The sequence below is a fragment of the Primulina tabacum genome, chromosome 5 (genome assembly GCF_025594145.1).
Source record: "Primulina tabacum isolate GXHZ01 chromosome 5, ASM2559414v2, whole genome shotgun sequence".
In the NCBI taxonomy this organism is placed as follows: Eukaryota; Viridiplantae; Streptophyta; class Magnoliopsida; order Lamiales; family Gesneriaceae; genus Primulina; species Primulina tabacum.
Genome location: NC_134554.1, coordinates 35,416,329 through 35,433,475, shown reverse-complemented (window position 1 = coordinate 35,433,475; position 17,147 = coordinate 35,416,329). Strand labels below are relative to the sequence as shown.

At 34.3% G+C, this 17,147-nt stretch overlaps 2 pseudogenes; both read left to right on the top strand.

Annotated features, from left to right (window-relative positions):
- LOC142547471 (actin-related protein 7-like) overlaps positions 1-12,096 on the top strand; it is a 32,865-nt pseudogene extending 20,769 nt beyond the window's left edge.
- A 2,566-nt stretch (positions 12,097-14,662) lies between these two features.
- LOC142547473 (actin-related protein 7-like) lies at positions 14,663-16,940 on the top strand (annotated as a pseudogene).
- Positions 16,941-17,147: the final 207 nt, after the last annotated feature.

Below are 17,147 nucleotides of genomic sequence, written 5' to 3'. Positions count from 1 at the left end.
TACGTTATCTCAGTTGATCCAAATTCATCTCAAAGGTTTGAAGAATCTCAATTCATCTAATCCTAGCTGAAAAGTATGCTAGACCTCTTCAATTGTCGAGATTTTCTCTTTAAACTCCCTAAGCACTTCTATCTACACATTGAATGGAAAAATTAATTTACATTAGAAAACAAGAAAATTTATTTCTAATGACAAATAACTACTAATCATAACTTCTGCATCCATGCAAAATATCTCGAAACCATTTTCTTGACTATATTTTTTAACAATTTGCATGTATCAATCAATGATGTCCCATCTAACAGATTAACCAAACAAAAAACCACAAAGTACAAGCCCTCCGTCTAGATGCAAAGTTTCATCTTCCCATACAACCACTCACAAAAAATTGAAATGTAATTTAGCTTGACAATGGTGAAGTAAACAGAAATAACAAAAAGAACAATAATAGTGAAGATAAACATACTTAATATGTCCCTACGTAAAACCGTCAACAAATTTCTTCGTGCGTCGATGCTTCTGCATGTCCCATGAAATCTTCTTTACCTCTATATTCATCCATTTTACTCTCATGAGCAATCTCAGCTACTTGTTTATCAATATCATTTCCTTGATTCAGGAATATCATAAAAAATAGAAACACGTTAATCGTTGACATAAACATTTATAACTTTAATAGCATAATACACACACACACACACACATTTATGTATTAAACTTGGTGAAGTTACAAACATTTCGTCTTTCTTTTTCTTCACACAGTCGCCACTCGTCATAACAGCCTGCACAATTGAGGTTGGAAAATGATTACCAATATCTACGACTAATTGTGAACTACCCACACCACTTGCAGAGTCGCTCACATCAATATCCCCCTGCACAGAGTTATCGGTTTATCCAAATTTTTTTCCACACGCAAATCAAGTAATCCAACAAGTTCACCCTCACCACCGTGTTTAACCTCAATGTTCTCAATATATTTCTTGTCAATATTTTGATTCTCTTTCTCTCCACCTAGATCTTCCCTAAAGTTTTTCTCACCCTCATCGGTACTCTTATCTGCTTCGTTTTCAGATTCAACATCCATCTCATCTTTTGCCTCACCAAAAACATCTGTTGAAGGCAATCCACAACTCATATTGCCACCATCAATTCCATCACTGATCACACTGTTTTTTAATACATTCTAATCAATAATACTTTTTAATCTAAAATGTTAATACAAAAAATTATATTTATCATACTTATTTTATTATTTTAAACTAAATAACACAACGTACACATTAACTATAGAGCATGTTCGGATTCGAACTTTCCGAACTCCGCCTATAAATATGTCATTCGAGATTCAGAATTTTCACACCATTTACATAGCTTCTCTCTCAAATCTTAGTGCAATTCCAGACGAGTCCGGAATAACCGAGTAAAAAAACAAATGATTTACCTTCACCTTCATTTGGTAGCAAATGACCAAACATTTAAAAAAAATGATATTCTCATGTGTATTTTAAAACAATCAAATACATTGGGAGAAAGTCATTTTTTTAAAATTGAAGTTTGACTAAAGTTATTCCTTAGTTGGTTTGGTTGCATTACTCACTCATATCCATGGCATGTGGACAAATTTAATTTTTTTATCAAAAAAATTACGAAGATGTAACACGTATAATCTTCAAATATATCAATTAACCAAGGTATATAATTTTATTTATTTGCATTATAGAGTGCATTTCAATCCTTGTTTTCCTTAAATTTTGTAAATATTTTCACTCAATTTGGCACATTGAACAAGAGAAATAGGATAGTTATTTCTTATGAGTTTACATTTTTTTAGATTGTAAATATTATTTTTTAATATAAAATCTGAGTGGTATTTTCATTGCCTCCCAAGTTTTTTCGTTCCAGAGGACAAGTAGTAAAGCTAATCCTTAGCTTTGTCAGCTAAATTGAATGGAAAAGATCACAATGAAATTTGTTCCTCCGTAATTCCTTGTGGTTTCATAGTTGTACACACGATATGAAACTCTTTCAGATGCTTGTGAGGATCTTCACTTGGAAGACATCGAAAAAATGGTAATAGATGAATCAAACCATATTTCAATTCAGATGTTGCATCAGTATTAGTGAATGAATGCATAATGGCTACTAAATCACATTATGATTAACTAACTCTCTGAGAGTTATTTGAACCGGTTCTGCCATTGTTTCTACGTCATTCTCATTTCTTTGAGTCTCAAGATCAAGATCAGATTCTCTTTCAGTGTCACTTGACTCCAAACCTATGTTTAAACCAAGAGATGACGATGATGATGGTTGTTTATCCCGTAGACTTGCTTCCATACTCAATGTTCTAGTTATCTTCTCGATTTCTGTAACTTATTCAAGTTCACTTGTACAAGAAGAACAAGGAATAAAAAGAAAAGAAAATAACGAAACTCAGAAGAAACTAACCTTGCATTGTTGCCATGCAACGACGCCAAAATTTGGTGTGCTGTCATTGAACAATCAAACTTAAATTTCTATTCTATGAACAAAATGTGTGTAATGGTGAGCGAGTTCGAATCCACAGAGAACGTGATATTTATTTCTTTCAAGGAAAAATGAACAAATGGGTGATTTTTTGGATAAGAGCTAAATAAAATACTAAAAATAAAATTAGCAAGCAAGGAAACATAATAAATTTAAATGAGAAATTAATCAACCAAGGTGAGTGGAATAAAATGAGGAATTCAATATGAGCAGATTCTGATTTAAAGGAGTTCCACTATTCAATTGTATCACTGTTCATCGGCTAACAGTCCATTTGTTCATGCAGTTCAAGCAATTAAACTTAGAATTGTAGGGATAACCATAAAGTCCTTGTATTTTCCCAATTTATTTGAACAGACCCAGCATCCAGTCAAAACTTATTGGTAACTAACTGGGCACGATAGCGTTCCATGTTAATAAAGATAAAATTTTCGTTTTGTGAATACAAACAATCCTAAAATGTAATAACGGATATAGCTTCAATTGGTAGATCTAGTTTCATTTATTTATTTAGGTCAAATATCCTATGATAGCACAACATATTTAATTGATTGCTTTTCATATATCAATCATTCATGCCAATTACGGATCCTCAAATTCATGGATAACAATGGAAAATCATACATCAAATTAAATTTTAGATTAATCGATATACAACTTTCATAGAAATAAATCATAAACCAACAAATACTTGAAACAAACAAAACATTAAATTAAGCACAAAACATCTTAATGATAAAATTGCAATAGATGAAATATCCCTTGAATCAGAAACAAAAGTTTAGACAAGCATGGCTTGATTTACAATATCCATGAAAAAAGATAAATAAATAAAAGAGATGCAACTAGCGTTCTTGAGAAATCGAGAGAAAAATCCTTCATCTCTCCTCCTTGGTCTTCAAGAATGATGAATGATATGGAGTAAATGAATATTGTCTTTTACGTGAGATTTATAGGAAAGAGAGAAGAAGTTTGGGTAAAGATAAAATACAAAAATAAATCTAATCCTATTATGACAAGATAAAGTCTACCAATAAGAAGATTAAGTTTTTATAGCATAAAAACTTCATCTAATCTTTTCTTATCTGAACAAAAAAGTTTTCCTCTCTCCAAACTATCCAATGAATCAAATATCACAATTAGGATCCATAAAATATGGTATTTTTATCATAAATTTCAAAAACCATATGCAGTCACAAGGCAATCGCGAAGCAGTCACAAGGCGTGACCACGCCTTGTTCCAGAATTTCTTTTGTTTTGGTCCTTCCCTCAAAAATCTATCTTGACAACTTCAAATGTGATAAAAACATTTTTAGCACAAATTTTCTCGAAAATCATAAAATTTTCCTCATACAACAAAATAACACAAAATAATATCAATTAAGCATGTCAGAAGCGAGAACAAGGAGAAATTTGATAACCAAAATACGAATGATTGCGAGCTTATTAGAGGGCCTGTTTGCTAAGGTGGTTCTTTCTTCTTCTTGCAAATAAGAAAAAAATGATTACATGTTAATCTTAGTCCGGCCGGGAAAACAAAGACAAAAATCTGAAAACGATGAAAGAAAAATACCACGAGATATATGTGAATGTTATTTTCTCACTTTTACTTTTTTTCTTACTTTCAGCTTCTAACATTATTAAATACATGCCATGTACAAGTTAGATAGAAAAATTAAATTAAACTAATAAACAAAAGAGTTCATCATCAGAATTCTAGAACAATTCAAAGTGACCAACAAAGAATACTCATAAGAATCTTCACTCAATATGAAAGTTAAAAGAAAACAAAAGAACGGTGACTGAAAGTCACCACAACCAAACAATTCCAGAGAACTTCTTCCTACTATCAACTCTTTGGTACAGTTTGGTACATAGGATATGATAAGTAAGTGATAGATAGTATGAGGATAAATCAAGGATAAATATAATGATAAGATAATATGTTGAATGTTTGATATGATTTTAACAAGAGTGATTAAATTTATATATTGAATTGTAATGACAAAATTAACCCTATCACAAAAACTTATATTTCATTGTTATCAAGATCTTGTAATTGCATATCTCAATTCTTAAATTACGTTATATATATACACACACACACACACATGTATATATATGTGTGTGTATATAAATATATATATGTATATATATGTGTACATGTATATATATATATATGTGTGTGTGTGTGTGTGTGTGTATAAATATATATGTATATATATGTGTGTGTGTGTGTGTGTATACACACACATGTATAATATATGTGTGTGTATATAAATATATATATGTATAAATGTGTGTGTGTATAAATATATGTATATGTATATATATGTGTGTGTGTGTGTATATATATATATTTGTGTGTGTGTATATATGTATCTATATATTTGTATATATTATGTATTTAATAAACATTTAACATTAACTTAAATGCATTTAAATTGGGGGTAATTAAGTCATTTGTAATGTATTTTATCATTACATTAAAATTATCACACCTCTTACAAAGGATGTTTTATCCTTCTCAAAATTTATTTATCAAGGGCCCATGATAATATCATGGGCTTTTTAAAAAGTACCAAACATGGGATAAGGGGGATTATTTATCAATCCCACTCTTATCCCATGTACCAAACAATGCCTTTGTATATTATAACACAAAAAATAAACTTTTTTTATTAAGGCAGCATCAGTTAAGCAAGATTCAAGTATACGTAAACAGGAAAATAATGTTTATAATATCCACGTGATTCTAGAAGGAAAAGGAAATTAATGCAACTCCATAAAAAGGATTAATTTTCACAGACACTGTCATACCTGAGAAATGTATACACCTAAAACAAACTCAATTAGATATCAACAAGAGTGACTAGCAGTCATAGTTTCCACAATGAGGATAAAGAAATATAAAGAAAGAGGAATTTCAAAAACCACAATGAGGACCAACATGGTCCGATTTGTAATAAAGTAATGTTTAAACATGATTAAGGCATAAAATATTTAGCAAAATAGGGTGTTTAATCAGCAGCTAGTTCGGAATCAGCTAAGGTCAATTCGGACCTTCCGATGGGTGATCGGAACTTCCTAACCTGGTTACATGTCAACTCGAGCTCGAGTGCTTGGCACGTAGGTAAAGTTGATGTTCGGAACTACCAAACCCTGATTCGGACCTTCCGATCCCATTCGTCCGATGAGGCGTCAAAGCAAGCATGACAAGTAACTATAGAGTAGGTTCGGATATGAACTTTCCGAACTCCGCCCATTAATAGGTCATTCGAGATTAATAATTTTCACACCATTTACATCTTAGTGCAATTCCAGGAGCGTCCGAAATAGCTGAGTAAAATGTTACCAAATAATTTACTTTCACCCAAAAAAAAAAACACAAAATCTCCTGTGAGATGGTCTCACGAGTCAATTTTGTGAAACGAATATTCTATATGGGTCATCCACGAAAAAATATTACTTTTTATGTCAAATATATTACTTTTATTGTAAATATAGACATGATTGATCTGTCTCACGAATAAAGATTCCGTGAGACCGTCTTATGAGATGTCCTACTAAAAAAAGAAGAAGATATTATCATCAATGAAGAAGAATATCACATATTTGTCTGAACAAAATAAAACGGTAGATATTAATTATTTTTGGACGACTTTTTTTAGTATATACTCATTTTCAATAATTTTTTATTTTTATTTTTCTCTGATATGATAGTTGAAGGGTTTCTTTGTGGGGAAAAAAAACTTACAATGCTTGGAGAAAGTAATTTTTAAAAAAACAAAGTTTGACTAGAGTTATGCTCCCAAATATCTCTGCTATAACAGTTGGTTTGGTTGCATTACTCACTCATATCCACGGCTGTGGACAAAGTTAATTTTTTTAATCAAAACAAATTACGAAGATCGAACGCATATTAATCTTCAAATATATCAATTAAAAAATGTATATCATTTTCTTTTTGCATGATAGAATGCATTTCAATCCTTGTTTTCCTTAAATTTTGGGAATACTTTCACTCAATTTGTCACACTGAACAAGAGAAATATGATATTTATTTCCTATGAGTTGGACTTATAGCAGTTAATTTTGTTAAGAAATGAATTTGTAATAATATGAACAATTATTTTCCTTCTATAATATGTTTGTTTACATTTTGTAAAAGTTTGCAAAATATCAGTAGAAGCCGATTAATCCATAATAAATAAGTGTAATGTTGTTAGAGTAAAATATAATGATATTTGATACTCACGGAAAATTTAGGGTCCGCTTCCAGTAAGTGTCACTAGTACATACACAAGTTTTGAAATTGCCCTGAACCTGAAATCACGAGTAAGTTCGTTAGAAGGGGGCCGGAAGGGTGTCCCGTCGTAGCCCCTCCGACGCTCAAGTCAGAGACTGAGGATATACGGGGGGAGCAGCTAAGGGTGCTGTTGAAAATAATATAGTGAATATATGAATTAAACACTCAAACATGATATTTATAGGAGAATACATGGGCTCTTGATGAGCCTGTCTTTCATTTGGGCTAGGGATGAGCCAGAGGTAGTGGGCACATCCATGGGGTATCACCAGTCTCCCCCTCCCGAGTCGACTGAATCGTAAGTTCAAAGTTCGATTAATTGTGTTGTTCTCGGTTTACCGGGCGCGAGTTGTGTATTTTCTTCTTGCCGCTCGCCAATCTCCAAAAATTTAGAAATAAATCAAATCGCAATCCTGCTTTATTCACATTTCTCCAACACAATATCCTCTCCACCCTTTACTCAGCACTTCGCCCGCGCCGCTTCACAGCGTCGTCTGTTTCGCCTACGCCTCACCTACAACCCACTCAACCTCACCTGCTGCTCCTCGCCTTTCCTGACACCGTCGCCCTTCCTTTGTCCCAGTCTCGCCGCTAGCTTCGCTCACAGCCCTCGCCCTTCGCCTCCCTTCTCGCCCCTCGCCCCCTAGCACTCGCCTCCCACCGCCGAGCCCTCTCCTTGCACACGCTTGCAAGCCCTCGCTCTTGCCCTTCGCCTCTCTTCTCGCCCCTCGCCCCCTAGCACTCGCCTCCCGCCGCCGAGCCCTCGCCCTGCACACGCCTGCAAGCCCTCGCCCACACGCCATCGCCAACACCAGCCTCGCCGCAGCCCTTCTCGAGTGCCCGCAAGCCCTTCGCCCTCACCTGCCTCCCAACCTTGCCCCTCGCCCAAGCACCTCGCACCTCGCCCAAGCACGCCCTCACCCTTGCAAATGACTATTTATAAAGAGCTTTTGGGGCGTTGCCTCAAAACCCCCACGACCTGACCGAGCATGTCGATCCACGTAATTTTCGCACCAGTAAACATCATTCTTTAACGACAAACCAAATAAATTTTTCTAACATGGCATGCCCTCCCGCCTCCATCTTCAAGGTCCTCTATTAAGCTTTTGAAGGAAAATAATTTCCACTTCCCCGCGGCCTTGACTCCTCTGCTAAAATAGTCCTTAGCAGGAAAAGATAAAAACTTCAACCTCCTTACCCTCTAACTCCTCTGCTAGGCGATGCCTTAGCAGGAAATTAAAACTCTCACTTCATCATCTCGTAACTCCTCTGCTAAGCCGGGCCTTAGCAAGAAAAATAAAAACTTCAACCTCCTCACCCTCTGACTCATCTGCTAGGCGATGACTCAGCAGGAAAATAAAACTTCCACCTCCCCACTTTGTGACTCCTCTGCTAGGGGATGCTTCAATAGGAAAATAAATTTAATTTCCAACTCCTCACCCTGTGACTCCTCTACTAGGCTCAACCCAAGTAGATAAAATTTAATTTCACATCATCAAATCTTCTCCTCTACTAGGCTCAGTCCAAGTAGGTAAATTTAAAATTTCTCCTCCACTCTAGTCCTCTACTAGGCGATGCCTCAGTACGAAAAATTTATCTACTCCACTCTGCTCCTCTACAAGGCGACGCCTTAGTAGAAAATTTTAATTTTATTCTTCCCAACCTGCTCCTCTACTAGGCGATGCCTTAGTAGGAAATATTTAAAAATTTCTCTACTCCACTCTGCTCCTCTATTGGGCGACGCCTTAGTAGGAAAATAAAATTTTCCTCCTCAACTCCGCTCCTCTACTAGGCGATGCCTTAGTAGAAAAAATTTAATTTTTCTCATCAACTCTGCTCCTCTACTAGGCGATGATGCCTTTAATTTTTCTCATCAACTCTGCTCCTCTACTAGGCGATGATGCCTTAGTAGAAAAAATTTAATTTTTCTCATCAACTCTGCTCCTCTACTAGGCGATGCCTTTGTAGAAAAATTTTAGTTTTCTCCTTCCCAACTCTGCTCCTCTACTAAGCGATGCCTTAGTAGAAAAATAAAATTTTTTCCCTTCACAACTCTGCTCTTCTGCTAGGGGATGCCTTAGCAGAAAAATTTTTATTTTTCTCCTTCCCAACTCTGCTTCCCTGCTAGACGATGCCTTAGTAGGAAAATAAAATTTCTCCTTCACAACTATGATCCTCTGCTAGGCGATGTCTTAGCAGAAAAATAAAAATTTCTACTTCACAACTCTGCTCCTCTGCTCCTCTGCTGTGCCTTAGCAGGAAAATTTTAATTTTTCCCCTTCACAACTCTGCTCCTCTGCTAGGCGATATCTTAGCAGGAAATTTTAATTTGTATCATCCTCATAATACGACAACATTTATGAACCTAAAAGAAGTACTTGATTTTATTGAATTTCAATATTATTATTATTATTATTATTATTAAAACTTGTTGGTTGTATTCATACTAATATATGATTTTTAAGTACTCAAACATGTATAACAATACGGATATTAATGACACATTTGATTTTTTGAATGAAAATCAGTACAAAATATTGAAAATATGGTACTGATACATGACATTTGATTACTAACTATTTTAGATCTTATATAAAATTGGAACAACTTTATCAATATTTGTAAATTGTTTTATGATTAAAATTATTCTCATTTGAATATAAATCAATTAATTATAAAAAATATTATGTAAACATGTTACGTGTGCTCGGTGCACTTGTTCTCTTGATGTTTGTATGCATTTTTTCTTCCGACTTTTGAGTCCGTGGACTTTGATGGAAAATGACCCATTATGATGTATAATATTTGTTATTTATTTTCCATATAAAATTAATGAGGCACACACGTTACGTGTAATATAATATTAGATATTTGAAATATTGTTTAATCAATTTATATAATGAATATTAGATATTTGTAATTCGATATGAATATTATATTAATGTGCTCGTATATATTGTTGTGTATGACAAAAAATCTATTTTTCTATTAAACTTGATTTCAATAAAAAAATTAATAATATTATTTCTTGGGATAACAACATTTATCGTAAGGTTTTTTAAATTAAGAAGTTTTCAAATATGTTGCTGCGGGTTAGGGCTTTATTTTTTGAAAGATTTCAGACGTGAGATTGACATAATTAGAATTATTATAAATGATGTTAAAAAAGGGTAAAAACAAAAGATATTTTGGTGTCCAAACCAGTTTTTCTGAGCCCTCTCGTTTAATAAACACAGTACAGTACAGAAGCATAGATATTAAAAATAGACACAATCAGGGGAAAAACAAGGCAATTCTCGCCGGTTGAAGAAGGCAAGGCAAACGAGAGGTGGTACTGGTGTGTAACGTAGACCCAAGTCTCTCTCTCTCTCTTGATTTCAGCGTTTTGGTGGTGAGAGAATGGAGGCGGTGGTGGTGGACGCTGGTTCTAAGCTGCTCAAAGCCGGTTTTGCTGTTCCGGATCATCCTCCTTCTATGGTAATCATGGCTAATTCTTCTTATTTTTTAAATAAGAGATTTCCGCAGTTTTGAGAATTTTTCACGATCCCAGCAAATGTATTCGCTGTACATGTCGTATTTCTCTGTGTGGGTTTTACTGTGAGGTGGGATGTGAGTGACAAAGATGAGGTTTCAATTCTAAGCCTTCCCGGCAAAAAATCGTATGGATGTTCAAAAATATTCCAATCGGGTAAACTTCGTGTCTGGGTTTTTGTTGTAACGCATATAATTTTTTCCATGTAGCGGATTTACAAGCGGCTCAAAATATATAGCCAACAGCCTTATGCTCGTTGCAGGTGAAACCAAAATAAAATTTTGTAACTTTATTTGCATTTTCAAGGCAATGCTCACAGGAATGGTTTTTTTAGCTAAAAGTTGCTGTGAAGACTGAAGAGCCACGATCTTCGTGTCTGTTCACACGTTTGTGCTTTGACGCCTTGAATTCTCCGAGAATAGAATGTCATTGCGTTATCATTTTGCATAATGTCTTGCAGATTTATTTTTGTGTACTGCGATTTATCTGTTTAGGGAGACGAAAAAGTTGTGCTTAACTAGATTTCTAGGACAAAAACATATGGTACATCTAAAAGTGTATGTTCAGTAGAAACTTTATCTAGAGTGTACAATGAAGAATTTCCATGGCATAATAATCTTCAAGCATTAGGTGTCTGACAGGGGCACTCAGACTTGGTATATGTTTCATTTTACGTAGACCATCAGCGAGAGATTGATTCGTTTACAAGGTTTTTTGGAGTCAATAACGTTTGTGAGTGCAGGATAACTTGCCATTTGAGTTGAATTTTGATTTCTTTGGCTTCTATGCTTGATGGAAAAGAATATGGAGCATGATAGCTTAATAATGAAATAGGTTGCTAAAGCAGTCCATGTTAAAGTTCTGGAAATAATCTTCTTGACGTGATATGTTTTAAGCAGTGTATGTTACTCAAACTGGATGTAATTATTAAAAGAAGAAATTTCACCTCATTTTCGAAAATGGGTCGGGCACAAATAGCCTATAGCACCTGCTTATATGAAATTAATATCAGCCTTAAAACTCATTTTTAAAAACAGTGTTTTAGGGTCTTTCAGATGTAAATTCATGTTTGCTACTATTCAGTAGTCCTGTCGACAGAAACCTGAAAATGTGTGTAAGCCGATGAAATCAAGATGATGAAAACCGTATGATATTTGGGCTGGTTTTCCTACTCCACCTAATAATTTAAAAATATGTAATCTTCAATTTTTTTTATATAGTTTTTCTATATGATTTTCTTAGATATTTGTATATTTGAAAAACACACAGCTTATAATTTAGCTATTGTCTTGGACACCTCTTTGTTATTTTGTCTAATAATGATTCATTCTTTGTTTATTAATTACAGGTAGCCTCCAGAATATATGCAGGAAAAATTGTTGAGGTATTCGGCATGGGTGGGAGGAGCCATTCTTGCCAAAGTCGTGTTTCCTCAAAACCAACATGTAACCAAAAGCAGATTACGATGAAAGCGGGCCATCCATTGTTCATCGCAAATGCTTCTGAGAATCGAAGTAACAACTTTAGATCAAACTCGACTTTTATTCGTTGCTTTGTTGTAAAATGACACCACATTCTGTGATGTTCAACAGCTTCATAGGAAACTATCCAAATCTTTACTTGGCATGCTATCAAGCTATGGTCACTATTGACGTCTTTTGAAATGGTCGTTATGCTGTGCTTATTTACCGTGCAATCACACGAGAGTAGTAGTATTTTACATTTATTGATTTTTGTTTTTCAGTTTCTTTTATGGTCTTACCTAGATTTCTTGGGTCCAAGTTCAATTTTAAAAACAATATGGTCCTCCACTCATTTTTTCTAATTAATTAGAATTTTTAAAACTATACGTGTATACTTATGGAAGTCAAGCTTTAATACAAAAAACAAGTATATCCGTAAAACAAGAATAGACAATTAAAAGAAGTCTCCACACAAATCAACGCAACACAATTGCATATTCTTTTTAAACAAATTCGCAATAGGAAAAATCGGGCTTGATGGGAATAGAAAGAAGCGGAGGATATGAAGGAAGGTGGAGGCGTGAGGTTTAGGTTAATGAATTTATCTAAATTTTGAGTATTGATTTGTGAAGGATAAATTAAGTAGTTGTTTTTCATTTTTTGAAAAAAAATTATTAAACAAATTGGTAGAGCTTATATCGCGCATTTGAGATCTGAGCCGAAATCAATAGTTATTTTAGAAAATAACATCGATCAATTATTAGTTTTTTTTTTTAAAAAAAGTTTGATCGAAGTTATTTTGCTAACTATATCGTTAAGCTAGCTAGAGCGGAGTTAGGATTTTGATTCAATTTAGGCAATAATATATTATAATTAATAAAACAATAAAATATATATCTTCTAATCATTAAGCGCACCACGACAAAATAATTATCTTTCAAATTGTTTTTTCTGAGTTTTCATATTTTGAAATATTTGTACAATAGTTTTATTTCAACGGTTAAAAATATTTCATTATCTACACAGACAACGATGCTATCATTCATCAAATCATAACTCAATTGATTGAAAACACCATCACCAATTGCAACTAGTAGAATAATCAATTTATGTATTTATTTAAAAGTAATTTTTTGTGATTGTGTATTAATTAATGTACATATTTTCTTCAAAAAGGAAAAAAAAAAATGAAGTTATATAACATACGACGTAAGATGTTTAAATACGGAATTTTAAGAAGTTCACCATAACTTAACTATTATGAAAATAATTTATCATTTTTATAAATTTAACTATAAAGATATTCAATTTGATTTAAAAAAATTAGATATTTTTTCTAGATCCAGTGCAAGGACCGAGTCACGGGTATCTCCATCTGGGTTTTTATTTAGCCCAGGTATGATTATCACTTTGTGATCCCAACATTAATTATTCTAGAGATTTTAGTGTAATAAGTTGGTATGTCTAGCTTAAGTACAAAATTATAATTGTTAAATAAATAACTGACTGAGCTGGCATTTTTCTTTATATATACTATTACAAATGAATTTTCCCTCCCAGCTTTCCTCACGACTCTCTCCTTCCTAGTTTCTTTCTTCTTTTCTGGGTTTAGGATTCTCGATCGATTAAATCCCGCAATTGTTGATCGTCTGTCATTCACGAACCCTGACTTCCAACTTCCAAGAGAATGGCGTTGATGGTAAGCCTACCACAGCACACGAGCACCTGAAATAATGTCTGAGATTTCTATTTATTTTCAGAAGTGTTCTCTCTTGATTTTCAATCAGCACACGAGCACCTAAACTCTGAATTTCAAGCCAATGGCTTTGATTTCTCAAGGTTGGGTGGAGCAATACGTCAATTGCATTCTTTCCTCGGAATTCGGATCGTAAAACATTAAGTTATTTGTTTTATTAGTAATTAGTTAAATAATACTTAAAATATTTATTTTAGAATATGTAAAATAAATAGTTAAATGTATACGGCAGTATTGTATCCATCAGCTTTGTTCAGGGGTGGGGAACCCTGAGCAAGCGTTAAATCCGAGATGTTTCTTTTTTCTTTTTTTAATTCTTTTGGTTTTTGCCGGTATCATCTCATCTATGTGACTGAAACTAGACGAGTTCTTGTAAAAAAAGAACCGTCGTAATGTATCTCATATTTTTTTTTTTGTTTATGATACAGAGTGAGCTTAGCCAGTGGTGCAGCATCCGAACAGCCGTGACTGAGCTGCATTTCCGTGAAAATCTGTTGTTCAGGTCGCAGAAAGCTTATGAAGATGCAAATAAGCTCCTGCGACAAAGACAAACAGAGCTCGACTCAATTGACAGTAAATTGCAGCGATACAAAAGGAAGAAAGAATCTGGGAAAAAGCAGAAAAAATATGCCAAAGGCGTCAAAGACTTTGAGGCTCGACGCATGGCAGCAGAAGTTGAAGTCGACAGGGCTTTGCAAGTAGCTCAGAGAATGGGAAGAAAACTGGAACGAGCACGTCGGAGGAGGGGCCGCCGACAAGCTCTAATAGAGGCTAGAATAAGAGACTTTCACCCGACCGGCTACGTGAAAGTTATGGAGGTGGCTGATATCACGTCAATTAACATGATGAGAGATCAAAGGAAACTGCTATACTTCACCGTTGGCAGAAGTGTGACAGATTCTCACAGGGTCTCGATCAACGATGCCGCTGAGGCGATCGGATTACACGATCTTACTTCTAACACACTTGGCTTCTTGGATGGAGCAAATTTCCGGATTCTTTCTGTGGAAGAATCCGAGGAATTGGGTTATAGGAGGCTAGTGTAGAAAGATAGTATCTGTCAATACTCTCACAAACTTTACTGTCAATAGTCTCACTAGTATTCACATGTAAAAAAACACTTGTGTATATGACTGGATTTCCAAAGTGTTTTGATATCATTCAAATATATGCTTCATCATTTGTTCTCATTTTATGATTGCTCAGTGCTCAAGAATCTTTTTTTTTGGTGTCTTGTGTGCTTGTTTGTGCTGGTAACATGAGACATGTGCTTGTATTTGAATTACAAAGTTCAATCAGGAGAATTTGTAAAGGTTGATGCTGAAGATGGAAGGAGAAAATGTAATTGTGTTTATGCTTATAAGAGAGAGGCCTATTGTTTGCCATATATTACTTTTGAATATCGACAGTGCTGGTGAGAGCTACCAAGATAGAGTCATGAATGGTTTTCCCAATGAGCTAATAGAAGTACTTTTCGTGTTTTAATGACAAATAAATCTTCTTCTGAGTTTGTTTGTAGGAAAAAAGAGTTGAAGGTGTCACGTAATTTCCTATGTGTTGGTAGTGAAAAATTGATTTAGATCAACCCTGCATGCTGAGATTGATGGGAAGAATTTTGGTAATGGATCATTTAGAGTACCAGGTGATGATCTGTGATTACTTTGCCTTTTGTTAATGGATTTTCACAATAGTTATTACACTATTTCCCTTCCGAAGTTTATGTGTTCACTCAAAAAAGCAAAACTAATTGGGCCCCAGGGAAATTTGAAAGAGGAAAGAGAAAGAAAAACGAAGATCTTGCAGATTTTGAATGATATCTTGAACTGTAGCGTCTGAATTTTGTGAAGGCTTGACACAAGTTGCTAAATTCAAATTGTGCTTTTAACCAGGAAGATACCCCTTTGTCATATTGGTGATGAAGAAGAGAACTTATTGCATGAATTCTTTTGTAATTTTTTTGTACTATTATATGATTAATAAAATTCTTTTTGGACAGGCCATTAGAGAGCAATTGGTCCAAATTATGTTTGAGAATTTCAACATCTCAGGCTTTTATGCATCTGAGCAAGCAGTGCTATCACTATATGCTGTTGGACGTATCTCAGGTTGCACGGTGGATATTGGTCATGGCAAGACCGGTAAAGTTGTTGCTTTGTTTTTTTGGGTAATATAGATTCTTTGATTGATGGCATAGTTGAAATTGGTTGTAGATTTCAGCTGTCACAAGTCACTATGTCCATTTAGTTTTTTTTTTTTAATCTTTTGCCTTCTTCCTTCAAACATTTACTTTCTCTTGCTTGCTTCTGGTGATTTGAGGCTCAGCTGACACAATGAACTTGGTCTCATGAAATCATATATTTCTCTAGATTTCTGTCTATCCATATTTTCAGATATTGCATCAGTAATTGAAGGTGCTGTTCAGCATATATCTTCAAGAAGATTTGAAATCGGGAGAATGGATTTAACTAATTTATTTGCTCAAGAGCTTGGGAAATCTAATCCACTTGTTAACTAACCTTAGTATCTCTGAATGTGAAAAATTAAAGGAGCACTATGCATGCTGTGCTGAGGATGCTGCTTCTTATGATCAATTTCAGCATGACTGCCCTGAGGAGCAACATACTCTTCCCGATGGACAGGTGCATGCATCTATTTTTCATTCTTGATGGTGAACTATGATTTCAAATTAAGGAATAACTGAATTTCGAGTTAATATGACCTTTTTAGATACCTTCTCTATTTTCGGCTCTAAAAAGTTATGCCATATTTGTTTACCTCATGCATGTAAGCTAACCCATCCAGTTCTTTTCCAAAATACAAAAAAGATCATAAGCAAGCATGACAAGTACAAGAAACAATGAAGCACAAACGCTAGATGGTGGTGCTAGTGTGCATGTTTTAGAAAATGGTGTGCACTCTTGTGCATTCTCAGTGACTTTGCATGCTTGCATTCAGTCATTTCTTTGGGTTGGAATTTGAGTTCTCATTGGCTCGGAAATCTTGTGGGTTGATTTGCAACTGAGAGAGATTGATAAAACGGTGGCTAAGATGTTATTTTAAATGGCAATGTGGAAAGTTCATGCACCATAATTGCTTATCTCTTCTTGTGCTCCAGGACTTTATTTTTTGTTCTGCAATAGCCAAAATATACTTTCCTTATTTGATACAAATACATACATCAGAATGCTAATGCCGCTATGCATATGTTATGGTCCCGAGTTATGGATCTCGTTATGAGGCGATTTATGGCCCGATCATGAAACATGATGCTTTAAATTTCAAGCTCGTTAAAGGCTTGATTTTTGGTTTTGAGCTCATTGAGAGAGAACTTCAGATCTCATATCATAAGATCGTGAATGATATTTGGGCTGGTTTTCCTACTCCACCTAATAATTTAAAAATATGTAATCTTCAATTTTTTTTATATAGTTTTTCTATATGATTTTCTTAGATATTTGTATATTTGAAAAACACACAGCTTATAATTTAGCTATTGTCTTGGACACCTCTTTGTTATTTTGTCTAATAATGATTCATTCTTTGTTTATTAATTACATG